This window comes from Populus trichocarpa, chromosome 4 (genome assembly GCF_000002775.5).
Source record: "Populus trichocarpa isolate Nisqually-1 chromosome 4, P.trichocarpa_v4.1, whole genome shotgun sequence".
In the NCBI taxonomy this organism is placed as follows: domain Eukaryota; kingdom Viridiplantae; phylum Streptophyta; class Magnoliopsida; order Malpighiales; family Salicaceae; genus Populus; species Populus trichocarpa.
The window spans coordinates 1,772,006-1,786,818 of record NC_037288.2 but is presented as its reverse complement, the minus strand read 5'-3'; the positions used below and the strand labels follow the sequence as shown (position 1 = coordinate 1,786,818).

Below are 14,813 nucleotides of genomic sequence, written 5' to 3'. Positions count from 1 at the left end.
ATTATTAGCTTTATATGAAAAACAAATAAAAAATCCATATTAAAATTCCTATTTTATTTATAAAATTAATAAAATTTAGTTAAATCAACTATTTTTATATAATATCTATGCTTTTAATATATAGTTATGGGTTATAAGATAAATAGTATAAAAACATGTTTGTATCAATATTAGTGCGCATAGTTTTAGGCTTTTTAAGCGTGAGGCCCATATAATGCTAACAAAAAACAATTATTTTAATAATATATGGTGACGACACCACCATTTCTTTTCAGGTTAGTTGATAATATGAAAGTTGTTATTTTTAAAAATATTTTTTGTTTTGATATATATTAAAATAATATTTTTTTATTTTTAAAATATATTTTTCATTTTAACATATTAAAATAAAAAAAATATATAAAACAAATTAATATTTTTAAATTAATTTTTAACAAATCTCTATTTAGACCACACTTTTAAAGAGTAGCTTCAAACCGGACTTTAGTCACTTGCCACAATCCCTAGCCATGCATTAAAATATTTATACCCTTCTCGCATGAACCTTATGCTATAAAAACACCAAAGGGGATACCAAACTCTGACTTCTTCTATTTTTTATTACATAAAAAGAAAGCTAAAAGTCTTTAATTTAATTAATTTTCAAAGAGTCTTTGGATAGAATTATAAAAACAATTAAACCAACTAAGATCGGTTTCATTCTTTATATAAACAATTAAGCTCTTGCCTTCTCTTTTTTTCATTTTCAAAATTTTTTGTCTTTCGATGGAATCCTTTTGTAGTTTAATTAGATAATATTATATATTAAATTATCATAAAAATATAAAATTAAAAAATAGATGAGGACTACAATGAAAAAAAAGGTAAAAATATATGGTAAAATTCACTACAATTTTTATTTTTATCATAAAATTTATCTTGTTCATTTTTCGGTTTCTATGTTAGAGAGATGAGAGAGAAATTTATTAGAAAACAACTAAAAAAAGAAATGTTATAAGGTGAGAAACTCATTGTTTATGGAATCAATAGATTCTATTTGATAATGAAGATTCGATTGTGCTGGTTTTGAACCTTTATATTGCTTATAAAAATTGATTGGGCTCAGTTTAGAGATTTTTTATTTGGTTGATTTTTATTTTTTGGGTTATTTTGATGTGTTTTAGAGTAATTAAATGGTTTCGAGATATCTTTATGGTATTTATTAAGTGTTTTTTTTTTAAATTGATTGAAAAATAAATTTTCAACCCAAAAAAAACCCCTTCATTGTTTTTCACCATCACATAGATGGACAGATTCCGAGTTTCCGAGTTGGTGCTTAGTAGGCAACTTGTCTTCTATCATTATAAACTATGTGTCATTTGTATTTTTTTTTTTTAAATAAGGGCGAACAAAAAAAGATGTTGTACAATTTGCTATGTTTACCCAAATAAATTTATTTTGAACTCGAGATCCTCCCAAAGCCAATCACTGATGGCAATTTGGTATGTTGGATAATTCGTGCTCAATTCTTTATTTCATTATTGCAAGGCCACTTGTGGGTTTAAAACTTCACTTTATAAATTTAGGTTGTCTTTTAATTTTTGGGTTCTACATCTCTTCCATTCTACTTTTGAGGAAGTCAGCATTCCAGGCTTGTTTCGAATTATTGAGGGATTTTTTTCTCTGTGTTATTGTAGGATCGAAAATATTTCTACCACAAATTATCGAATTTATAGCAACATGGTCCTTGTAAGTTTTTTTTAATTAATATGGATATCTGAGTCAGTTTGCGCGCACTTTGACTAATCTCACAGGCCCTGAAGTTAACAATCATGTAAACTTTCAATAGCCATGAGGTTTATAAGACTCAAACTGGTGATATCTAGATAGCGAACTCAAGAACTAACTAGTTGAGCTATTAAAATTATGGGTTAAGTGGCATCTTATGTTTGTAATAATTAAATAAAATATTCATAAAGATATTTGGCAAGTCAAAATTTTATTGCCATATATTATTCCGGGATTATCTAAAAATGTATGGTAGTCTATCTTTGTCTTTATTTTGTACTTAAAGTGCAGCTTCAAATAAGTTTTTAATTATAAGCTTCATATATGTTGTCGCACGTCAAAAAAAATCCGCGCGGCATCGGCTGGTTATTTTATCTTTTTGTTGATTTTGCTTTGATTGGTTCGTTGGGAGTCGCCACCTAGTATTTAATTGAGGGCTACTAGGAAACCCGGGTGTACTGGTCTCGTCAGAAATTCACGGGTAAGGGACTGGTTGTGGTTAGGGAAGGTATTAGCACCCCTAACGCACCTTACCTGAGGTAAGCTGCTTCGTGGACTTGATATGTTTTTAAAAATAAAATTTTAGCCCAATTCTAAGGCTTTGATAAATCAGTTATTAGTTCCCAAAATATATGTAGATACATGTTCTACATTTTCATGGGAAATACAACATGATTTTTATCTGTCCTTTAGATATTTGTGCATATAAATTAAAATATTAAATTCATTTTTTTTCTTTGCAATTTTATCATAAATAAAAACATCCATAAAAAATACAAACACACACATTCACTTTCACTATATTTTTTGTTCTTTTTTCTTTTCTTTTTACATACACAATACAATGGTAAAAATTCAACAACTAAACAAAAATTACATCAAACACTTTAAAAATTACAAAACAGACCCCCCACAAATCCTTTGCAGCGCAGGGTAACCCTCTGGACCCGTGTGAACAGTGGCGGCGCGTCCTTCCACGCGCCACCGCCACTGGCGGCGCGTGAGCCCACGCGCCGCCGCTGGAAACTCAAAAAAACAGGGGCTCTGGAATGTTTCCTTCCCCCTCTGTCCTCCTAAACCGCCGGCGACCTGCAGAACAAGAAAAGAAACACACACCAGTCGATTTTAGTTTGTTATTTTTAGATCTGCTCAAAAACTTCTGTCATCCGTTCCTCCCGGTTTGTTCTGCTTCTGCCGATGGCAGATCTAGTGGTGGAGCTGAGGAACCGCTGGGTCGACCACGAGATGGAAGGAGGACGGCGCTGCTGGAGGCGGTTGGGTTCGCTGGCCTGTGGGGAAGGAGATCGGCTGCTGCTGCTGGTGGCCGGTCGTTGCAGGCTGAGGGGGAAGCCCGGCGCCGAAGGAGAGGATGGAGGGCGGATCGGCGCTGCTGCTGGTGTTCGGTCGCCGCTGCGACCGACAGTGAAGAATGTGGGTCTGTGGCCGCTGAAGCTCCGGTGGAGGCAAGGGGAGAGATCGGTTGCGGGTTGGAAGGAAAATGGAGCCGCTGCCTCTTGGTTATTGGCCAAGACAAATGAGCGGCTGAGAGGAGAAGGGAAGGTCAGGCGGTGGTTCAAGAGCAAACGGGGCTCTCTCTGTGTTTCGGCCAGAGCTCAGAAGAGAAAATGAGCGGCCTTCTTGTTGGCTGGGAGTGTGGCCGGCTAAGGAGAAAGGAAGCTTTTGCTGGTTTCCAAAGGATGAGCGGCCAAAGGGGGAGAAGGGCTCATTTCCAATGGCGGGGGGTCCTTGGCTCTCTGGTTCTGGGAGAGCAAAAGCCAAGGACCCCGGGGGACGGCGGCTGCTTGGGTGAGTAGGCAGAAAGAGTTAGGTTTTTAGGGTTTTTTTGTGGTTTTGGGTTTTTTGTGGTTTTTTCTCTGATGTTTCAAAATTAAACCCCCCTTTTGTTTGAGTTGTGAACCAGTATTTATAGGTAAAATGTTGCATGGATCTCAAAATTGGTCCCTCAACTTTCTTTCTTTTTTTTGTAAAATTTGATTTTTCTTAATTTTTTTGTATTTTTGAAAACGAGCAATATCAACGTCGACTCAATGAAGAAAATCAATAATTTTAAAAATAACGCGTTAAAAGTTGAACGCGTTCCAAATGTCGTTGAAAATTTAAATTCTTTTAAGACGATGCTAAAAATGCTAAAAACGATGCAAATGTATTAAAAATGTATTTTTTGGATTTTCAATGTTTTTCGCTATTTTTGGATTTTTTTAAAAATTTATCAAAACATGGGTCAAAAATTGGGTAGCAACAGATGCCCCCTCTTTACAATGCTTACGAAGCAAAACTCCTCAATGTTTCGCATAGTAAGCTTTGTAAAGAAAAACTCTAAATGTTTCTTTCCCTTTTTTTTTTTGTTAACTTGAGATCCCATCTGGCGATCTCCTTTTTCAAAACCAAAGAATGTGTGTAGCTCGGTCAACCTGAAATCCTATCTGGCGATTCCCTTTAACCAAAGCTACATGAGATCCCATGTGGCGACCTCATTCAATTTGAACTTAAAAAAATGTGTGGTAACTCGGTTAACCTGAAATCCCATCTGGCGATTCCCTTTAACCAAAGCTACATGAGATCCCATCTGGCGACCTCATTAAACCAAAACAAAGAATGTGGAACAAATGGTCTCATTGTATGGGTGACGAACCCAAGAAAACTGATGGTCTCATTGTATGGGTGACGAACCCCAGAAAAATGATGGTCTCATTGTATGGGTGACGAACCCCAGAAAAATGATGGTCTCATTGTATGGGTGACGAACCCAAGAAAAATGGTGGTCTCATTGTATGGGTGACGAACCCAAGAAAAATGGTGGTCTCATTGTATGGGTGACGAACCCCAGAAAAATGATGGTCTCATTGTATGGGTGACTAACCCAAGAAAAATGATGGTCTCATTGTATGGGTGACGAACCCCAGAAAAATGATGGTCTCATTGTATGGGTGACGAACCCCAGAAAAATGGTGGTCTCATTGTATGGGTGACTAACCCAAGAAAAAAATGATGGTCTCATTGTATGGGTGACGAACCCAAGAAAAAAAATGATGGTCTCATTGTATGGGTGACGAACCCAAGAAAAAATGATGGAAAATGGTCTCATTATGATGGGTGACCTACCCAAACGGAAAGAATGTGAAGTGCGGTCTCATTATAATGGGTGACCTACCCAGGTGGAAGATAGAAAAAATGTGAAGTGGTCGCGTTATAATGGGTGACCTACCCAGGTGGAAGATAGAAAAAAAGTGAAGTGGTCGCGTTATAATGGGTGACCTACCCAGATGGAAGATAGAAAAAATGTGAAGTGGTCTCATTGTTATGGGTGACCTACCCAGGTGGAAGATAGAAAAAAAATGTGAAATGGTCTCATTGTTATGGGTGACCTACCCAAATGAAAGATGTGATGTGACAAGTGTGAAAAATGGGACTTACCTGGCGAAGTCCTGAAGGGATGATAGAAGAAGGGCCGGAAAACTTGGTGCTTCTTGATAATTCTTGATCGCAGGGTTTGAAAACTCGATGCTTCCTGATTGCAAGGTTGATCTTTTCATTTCTTTGAGATTTTCCTAACAGTAAGGTTTATCTCTCATCTTCTTCCCGTTCCAAGGTTACAACATGATTCTCTGTCATTATCAGCTCAATGATTCTCTTTTTTTTTTTGGTCCCCAATCTTGCTAAACTACATTGAGGATTTTTCCTGCAACAAAATAAAAAATATGTACAATGTTTTAACGTTAGCTGACATGCATGCATCCTTACCTGATTCGAAATATAGGTCCCCCCTCTTCGATGTTCCATCATCACAGGGTGCCTTTGTTTGCATTCCAAAGCTTTATCTGTCCTTCCCATGTACTGACTCATTCGTGTGCTAGCCATCCAACCAGTTGTAAGTGCAGTGCCCAATCTAGGCTGTCCATGACGATTACTGCTCTCGCTGTTTATCAAGCTTGACCTTGCCCCCAAGTGTGGTGTTGCTTGATTCATTGTGAAGGATTTTCTCTCCTGGATTCTTCTAAGAATTATCCTCTGATTGGTTGTGTGCATCATGCCAACACCCATCATGATTGTCCATCAGTCATAAACTTGCCTCAAGCTGAAACAATACTCTTCAAGTAATGTTATCACCAGTCTTCATGGAAATTATCCAATCGTCCAGACATGCATCTCATAGCTTGCAGTGAAAGACTCATCGTTGTATGCCAATGTTCTTTCTCATGGATTTCTCTCAGCTTGTTAAATCAGATAGTGGAAAGAAATGTCTCGACATCATCAATGATGTTCATGTTATCACCCATATTCATACGGTGAAGTGCGCATTGAGCTCCAAAACATATGGTCCCACAGTCAGTCTTGGTGGTGTGCATCTTTCTGACATTCATTCTAATGCAACTATGAGATAACATCTGTCATAGCCATGTTTCAAAGGGTAACCCCAAGATGAAGATAATAAAATGCCCTTCAAGTGCAGCGTTGCTCATCAATTGCTGCTGAAGTTCACTAAATCACTGACTGTTTTTGAACAACATTGCCCCCAGTAATGATCTGAATGCTCGTTCATCTGTTTATACTCAACAAGTTTTTTTTCTTTGTCATTGTCAGATGCTAAAAACTTTGATGGACTTTGACGACTCATCATCTGATTTTTCTTTGTCCCCAGCTGATCTGAATACTGATTGTTTTCCTTCTCAGGGTCCACTGTATTGCCCCCAAGTGGTCAACTTTTCAAGGAGTGTCAAGAAGTGTTGATGTCATTCTTGTCAAGGATTTTGCAAATTTGGTCGATGTTCTTGTTGTTTAACAATCTTTCTTGTTATGGAATCAACTCTCATATTTCAAAGATCATGTCAATTCAAGTCTAATTGTTGAAATGAAATCAGAGAGATGTCTATTTTGGAAAAGATCTTTTAAATATCATGCTTTTTGGTCAAAGACCCAACACACATCATTCAATGTAATCCTTTGATTGTCTTGTATTTTGAAAACAGAAATGGACCCGTTGTAAGTTTAAAATGACTTTTTTCATGGTTCTTTATGTCAGTTTTAATCTTTGATCTTGGGTATATCTTTTCACGGTCTACAATGAGGTGACCTTCTGTGAGTTTCAAAGAAAACAAAAGGCTCAAGTCAAAACTTGAGGATTCATCAAGAAATATTGTTTTCTTTTTTTAGCACCAATTTTATCAGCATGCATAATAACCAATAGCTTAATTCATGAAGCCACGACTCTTATGGAAAAGTTCTTCAAGTTTTGAGAGCGCCATTTATCGGTTCAAATTGCTTACTTGATCAAAAAGGGCTTTTAAAAGCACGTAATGCAGGCTATGGTTCATGGCTATGAAAGAAAGGAAATTCAGGCTCAAAAGGTGTTTGAGGGTTTCAAAGACCTAGGATCAACATCAACTATTCATCAACTCTCTTTCTCTTGTTGTCATAGTAGAGAAAGTGACATATAACCTTATTAACCTTAAATATCAGAATTCTCTTAACATAGGTTATATGCAAATCCAACTTTTTCTTTGATGAATAACCAATCTCAATCTCTTTGAAGACATTAGAGGCTTTATCCTAGACATACCAAAAGACATGAAGCTCAAATTTTTTTTTTACTTTTGGCATTTACTGTGTCTTTCTTTAATTGAAACCTCTTTTGCCCTTCTTAGAATTGATAGGCATCCTCCTTCCATTCCACTCTTTTTTTTTCTTTTTTTTTTTTACATAGTCTTCCTCAAAGATTTCTTGGATGGCCCTCAATCTATGGCTTTTTCCTTCTAGCCCTTTCCTAATCATTGGACTTTTGTTCTAAGCCTTTCCTTTATCCATTAATCCTATCACTGTCTTTAAAATACCTCTCATTTGCCCCCAGTGTGGGGTGTGATCCTAGTCAGGGTTTTTTATGAAAGGAATATTCTATCCAGCTCAAAATGGGACTCAAGGGATATAATCTTTAGAAAGTGAAGGGATATCAAAGATGGCCTTTTCTCATTTCAAGCAATGGTCGGTTAGAACCGATAAATTTTGACCTCATCTAGTGTAATGATTAGAACTTGTAAGAGTCATGATTCGAGTCCATAACTATTGAATCCACTACATGTCATTATGCATACTGCTAAAACTAGCTATATGATGCGTGGTGCAGTTTCAGGAGGTATGAGTTCAAAATTGATTGGTCACCTCATGTCATTTTCAAGCATGAGTTATTTCTGCAATCAAAATACTTTTAATCTTCAGGATTGATTAATCTTAATCGCATGTTGGAGCTTGATCAAAATATTTTGTAAAAAAACCCTTTGAAATAAACATCTCTTGATTTCAAAACAACAGGAAGACAAAGGAAAGACATGTTTCGTTCAAGGATGAGATGTGACCCCAAAACAAAATGCAGAATGGCAAAAATTCCATAACAACATGATTGACAGTTCAACGCCCTTCTGGGATCAACTATTCTGGCAATATCTGTGTTTACCGAGCAATTTCGATCACTCGTCATTCTGAGGATGTTCTGGCGACAAAATGATCAATGACAAGCTCCTTCACAGATTCCTCTCGTCTTTTGCTCACCAATTTGCGGACTCGATTCTTGCAATTATTCAACTGAATGGCCTGAAATCCCCCCATGATATTCAAATCTCCTGTTTGGATTATATCACATAAGAAACAGTGGTTGCATGGGATTTAACAGAGTCAGGCAAAAAGTCTGGAATCTGACAGATGCTAGTAGTCCAACTTGGGTGGCAGAAAGATGTCAATCTTGGCAACGACACTTGAGTAGCTGGTGTTACAGTGAGACTTGACTAAACCACATAACTATGGTTTCCCGCCTTCAGAGTCATCTCCTGATTCATCTCTCATCATTGTTCTGGAATTCTTGACAGAACCTTCAATCCTTCTCATCTTCATAGCTAGCTTAATTCTTTCGATGATCTTCACAACATCATGTCATTCTTCCAATGTTGTTGTGGTCGTTTGTGGATTGTTGGAAACCTTCCAACAGCTAGGTAATCTTGCCAGTGCATAGAATCTGCAGCGCTATCACTGTCAATGTGTGAAATGATGCATTGTTTTTGTTGGAGGAGAAACTGGTGAATCTGAAACTCCTTTGTCTCCTCTTTGATTCCTCACTAACGGCGCATCAAACAGACACCTATAGAGGGAGCTCTGCTCTGTTGAAGTTTCAATCTTCTTTCTATTTTTCAGCCGAGGTCTGTCTCTTTTCCCTACTTTTGCATTTTCAAGCTAACACTGATGAGAGAAAATTATAGATGATCAGAAACTACTGCATCCCTTCTTGGATTCTCCACTTGCAGAGCCATAAACAGGTTTTTGTAGAGAGAGCTCTGCCACGTTTTCAGACTAGGTCTGACTCTTCGGCCTACTCCAGTGTTTCGGTTCTGAAATTGATGGGGCAAATTTTTGTAGCATATGAAAATACTACATTCCCTCTTGCATTCCCCTCTTGCAGAGCCACAAACGAATCTCTACAGAGAGAGCTCTGCAACGTAGAAGTTCAGTGTCTAATCATGGTTTTTTTTTTGTGTTTTTTTTTTTTCAGTCTGAACTGGAATTGAGCTCACAGTGGGGGTAACTTCAGATAAGGCTAATGCACCATGCATAGAAGGCTAGCAGTTATTTGGTGCCATTTAAAAGATATGGAGGTGATGAACAATTAACAGGGCAACTGACCAAGAACAAAAGTTGTCATTAGTTGATGACTGAAGGCATTGCTATTGTTGTTCAGGACTGAAATGGAGAGGCGCAGCTTCACTTGGACGTGGACAAGCAGTGTTTCCACAGAAGATTGTGCAGACATTCTCTTTCCATTTGATGCTCAACACTTGTTCAGGCAGATCTGAGCCTAGCTACTTCACCTTTGATGCTCTCAACTTTCCTTTGATTCTGTGCTTCTCTCTGACCCCTTTCTTTATTATCCATCCTTTTCCATCCAGTGTAGTAAACCTTGGACAGGGGAACCTATTTTTCCCCATGGTACATGCATGATAAATGTATGAACATGTAATCTATATGAAGAACTCGCCCTTCGAGGGGTGACATATGGTCGTAACTCTTGTATGATGAAACAAGAATCTTGATTCTTGCCCAAACTCTACAATGAAAATTTTCTGAGTGACGGCCATTGGGTCACCCAAAAGTCTTGAGTTCAAGATGCTTCAAGAAGGGTTTGCCTTGATGCAAAACAATATATACGGAGCACATATCCTAAAGGCAGGTTCTAATCTTTTTAAGTGAGACAAAAGGTAGGTTTACTACTTAATCTCTAAAAATGGTCTCTTGTTGTCCCAGTGATTACCCTCTTGAAGGCAATATAGGGGCTTGTAGGCAATGAGATGGCACATGTCCAACTATTACCAGTCTAAGCACTCAACGAAGAGTTGGGGTTTACACAAACTTAAACCTTGACTAACAGTCGTAAGGTAAGCTGCTAGTCCCCCACTTAACTTAAAGCTTGTGTGTGCTTCTCAATAATCAAAGTATGTGATGCATGAGACAGTTCTATAAGATGTATGAGACAGTTCTATACAAATGCATGAACAATATGTGTAAAAATATTTAAAGCATATAAGCGGATAACAAAAGGAAAGGCATATTAACAATAAACACACGAAAACAAAAACAAATCAGACAAAAACAAAGCTCAGTCCACAAGGTCCCCAGTGGAGTCGCCATTCTGTCGCACGTCAAAAAAAATCCGCGCGGCATCGGCTGGTTATTTTATCTTTTTGTTGATTTTGCTTTGATTGGTTCGTTGGGAGTCGCCACCTAGTATTTAATTGAGGGCTACTAGGAAACCCGGGTGTACTGGTCTCGTCAGAAATTCACGGGTAAGGGACTGGTTGTGGTTAGGGAAGGTATTAGCACCCCTAACGCACCTTACCTGAGGTAAGCTGCTTCGTGGACTTGATATGTTTTTAAAAATAAAATTTTAGCCCAATTCTAAGGCTTTGATAAATCAGTTATTAGTTCCCAAAATATATGTAGATACATGTTCTACATTTTCATGGGAAATACAACATGATTTTTATCTGTCCTTTAGATATTTGTGCATATAAATTAAAATATTAAATTCATTTTTTTTCTTTGCAATTTTATCATAAATAAAAACATCCATAAAAAATACAAACACACACATTCACTTTCACTATATTTTTTGTTCTTTTTTCTTTTCTTTTTACATACACAATACAATGGTAAAAATTCAACAACTAAACAAAAATTACATCAAACACTTTAAAAATTACAAAACAGACCCCCCACAAATCCTTTGCAGCGCAGGGTAACCCTCTGGACCCGTGTGAACAGTGGCGGCGCGTCCTTCCACGCGCCACCGCCACTGGCGGCGCGTGAGCCCACGCGCCGCCGCTGGAAACTCAAAAAAACAGGGGCTCTGGAATGTTTCCTTCCCCCTCTGTCCTCCTAAACCGCCGGCGACCTGCAGAACAAGAAAAGAAACACACACCAGTCGATTTTAGTTTGTTATTTTTAGATCTGCTCAAAAACTTCTGTCATCCGTTCCTCCCGGTTTGTTCTGCTTCTGCCGATGGCAGATCTAGTGGTGGAGCTGAGGAACCGCTGGGTCGACCACGAGATGGAAGGAGGACGGCGCTGCTGGAGGCGGTTGGGTTCGCTGGCCTGTGGGGAAGGAGATCGGCTGCTGCTGCTGGTGGCCGGTCGTTGCAGGCTGAGGGGGAAGCCCGGCGCCGAAGGAGAGGATGGAGGGCGGATCGGCGCTGCTGCTGGTGTTCGGTCGCCGCTGCGACCGACAGTGAAGAATGTGGGTCTGTGGCCGCTGAAGCTCCGGTGGAGGCAAGGGGAGAGATCGGTTGCGGGTTGGAAGGAAAATGGAGCCGCTGCCTCTTGGTTATTGGCCAAGACAAATGAGCGGCTGAGAGGAGAAGGGAAGGTCAGGCGGTGGTTCAAGAGCAAACGGGGCTCTCTCTGTGTTTCGGCCAGAGCTCAGAAGAGAAAATGAGCGGCCTTCTTGTTGGCTGGGAGTGTGGCCGGCTAAGGAGAAAGGAAGCTTTTGCTGGTTTCCAAAGGATGAGCGGCCAAAGGGGGAGAAGGGCTCATTTCCAATGGCGGGGGGTCCTTGGCTCTCTGGTTCTGGGAGAGCAAAAGCCAAGGACCCCGGGGGACGGCGGCTGCTTGGGTGAGTAGGCAGAAAGAGTTAGGTTTTTAGGGTTTTTTTGTGGTTTTGGGTTTTTTGTGGTTTTTTCTCTGATGTTTCAAAATTAAACCCCCCTTTTGTTTGAGTTGTGAACCAGTATTTATAGGTAAAATGTTGCATGGATCTCAAAATTGGTCCCTCAACTTTCTTTCTTTTTTTTGTAAAATTTGATTTTTCTTAATTTTTTTGTATTTTTGAAAACGAGCAATATCAACGTCGACTCAATGAAGAAAATCAATAATTTTAAAAATAACGCGTTAAAAGTTGAACGCGTTCCAAATGTCGTTGAAAATTTAAATTCTTTTAAGACGATGCTAAAAATGCTAAAAACGATGCAAATGTATTAAAAATGTATTTTTTGGATTTTCAATGTTTTTCGCTATTTTTGGATTTTTTTAAAAATTTATCAAAACATGGGTCAAAAATTGGGTAGCAACATATGTTTATCTATATTTCTTCTAAATTATTTTAGAAAGGGTAACCTATTTATAAAATTAATAGATTTTTTTAGAGATTCACAGTGTATATACCTATTTATCTTTTAGAAATGATGAACTATTTGTAGGATCCAAACTTTCTCTACCACAAGTTGTCAAATATATACCATGGTGGTTCCTCTAATTTTATTATGGGTTAAGTAACATCTTATTTTATAGTCACTAAATTAAATATTTTAAAAGATATTTCGAAAATAAAAATTTATTTCCATATACTGTTCTGGGATCACCTAAATCTTTTTTTAATGACTATATATTCTAAGTTTATCAAGTGTCACTAAAACAATATTTGACATAATTTTATTAATTACATAAATTATTATTATGATATTTTCCACCCACAAAGGTTCAATTCTAATCCTCCAAACCTCCATAAATAGAGGGCTTTACCTGTATAGAGAGGAGCAGGATAGAGAGACTAAGTTCTCTTCAAGCATTGAATCTCTGCCCAAAAGCTTTCAAGCCTGCATGTCTGCTCTATCTCCACGCTTAAGGTCTTTAAATATTAAAGTTTTGTTGGATCAAGCCAAGTGCTTCTATAGAACTTCTCTTCAACACTATAGAAGTGTTTGTCAAACCACCAAATCAAGTGACATATCAAGATCATGGTCTTCAAATATTCACGAAGAAAAGTATATGAGGAACAACAATTCTTTTCTATAAAAATTATTATCAGGTAATTGTACCCATCACACCCAATTTTAATAAAACTGAATATTTTCTCTACACTTTTTCCTTGTTTTTTTTTTATATTATAAAATCTGTGTGTACAATTATTACCATGGATTTTAATTCAAAGACAAAGATGGTGAGAAACACATTTTTCATTAATATTTTGATCTGTTTAAAATTTAGCAAAACAAAAACTTAAATTAAATTTACCGATTAAGTAACTTTACCGATTAAATTTCAATTTTGTATGTATCCGAGTGCATTATTGTATTCCAAAAGAAAAGGATTTTAATCTCGAGAAGTTCAACGGATGATTAAGAAGGTTTGCTATTGTCTTTAGTTTAAATATTGGAACAATATTTAAGAGAATTTATTAAATTACTATGAATACATGCATTAAACCAATGTGAAAATACTCTTAAAATTATCCGAAAAGAAACTTAGTTTTAGTTGACACATGCTAATTCAAATATAATTTTATTTGAAGTATTTAAGTCCTTTAGAAGCTAATTTTGCTATTTTAGCTTCCTTTAGTATGCTTTTAGTTGGTTCTGATTTTGTAATAAAACAACGAGCTAAATTACATACCCATCATAATGGAATTTAAAACAATATACATGACGTGGAATCTCAAGTGGATATATTCATGAGTTGAAAGTTTGCTATAAAGTTCTACGGGCCTTATTCCCTATAAAGGTTGATAAGCACTAGTCAAGATGGTGAACATGTTCAAATTTTACCCAAAAGTTAATGTTTAGGATTTTTCTTGTTATTTTTAGATTTATTTATTTATTTTTCTAGTTAATTTTGGTTTGAATTTCCTTTATAGTCTAGGTTGGTTTAGTCATTATATAAATAGTTGATGTGTTATTTTCAAAACAATTTTATAAATTGCTAAATTTTACAACAAATCAAACATGGTTTTCTCTAGGGTTTTAAGGTTGTTATTTTAAAACTTGACAAATCATACTTCTTTTTTTTGTTATACATTATGTCAATTCATCAAGCAGTAGCTAGTGAAAGTAAATCATGATAGCACACCGAATGTTATATATTAGTTGTAATCCTATTTTAGGTAGGATTCCTTGATAAAAAAAGCAATTTATGTTAGACTAATCAATAAAGTTTGGGAGTTTCATCCAAATACTTTTGTGTTTTATTTTTTAATAATTGATATAGCTTAGGTTGATTTGAGACCAAAAAAGTAAGATGAACTCTTCTTAATAACAAGAAAAGAATTTTTTTTTTTTTTTGAAGCAGCAAAAATTTCCAACAATTGGTATCTAACCAGCAAGGTAGCAAGGTAGCAAGTTAGCCTCCAATAATAGTAGAAAAGAGTCTCTAATCATGGCTTCCTATATTTTGTTCAACCATCCATTCCATGTTTTGATGCTTACTATGATCATTGGAGCATGTTAATAATAACTTCTTAAGATCAAAGGAGTATTCACAAATTGTTTCTCAAGAAATAATTGAACCATCATCTAGATCAACAATAACAAATGTGTAAAAAACAAAGATAGAAGTGCAAGGATTGAAAGATTTCAAGGCAAAAAAAAATTATATTTTTCAATAAACCACTCATCAATCTTGAAAACATTCTTTGTAAGGAAACCTTCAAGGATATTTGGGATTTGATAGGAAAAAAGTACCAAGAAAAAACTAGAGCAAAAAAGCAACAACTTCAAACATTT

General features: G+C 36.7%; 1 protein-coding gene across 3 annotated transcripts in view; it reads right to left on the bottom strand.

Annotated features, from left to right (window-relative positions):
* LOC7458565 (cysteine-rich receptor-like protein kinase 10) overlaps nt 1–14,813 on the bottom strand; it is a 79,321-nt gene that overhangs the window by 38,838 nt on the left and 25,670 nt on the right. The window lies entirely within an intron of this gene.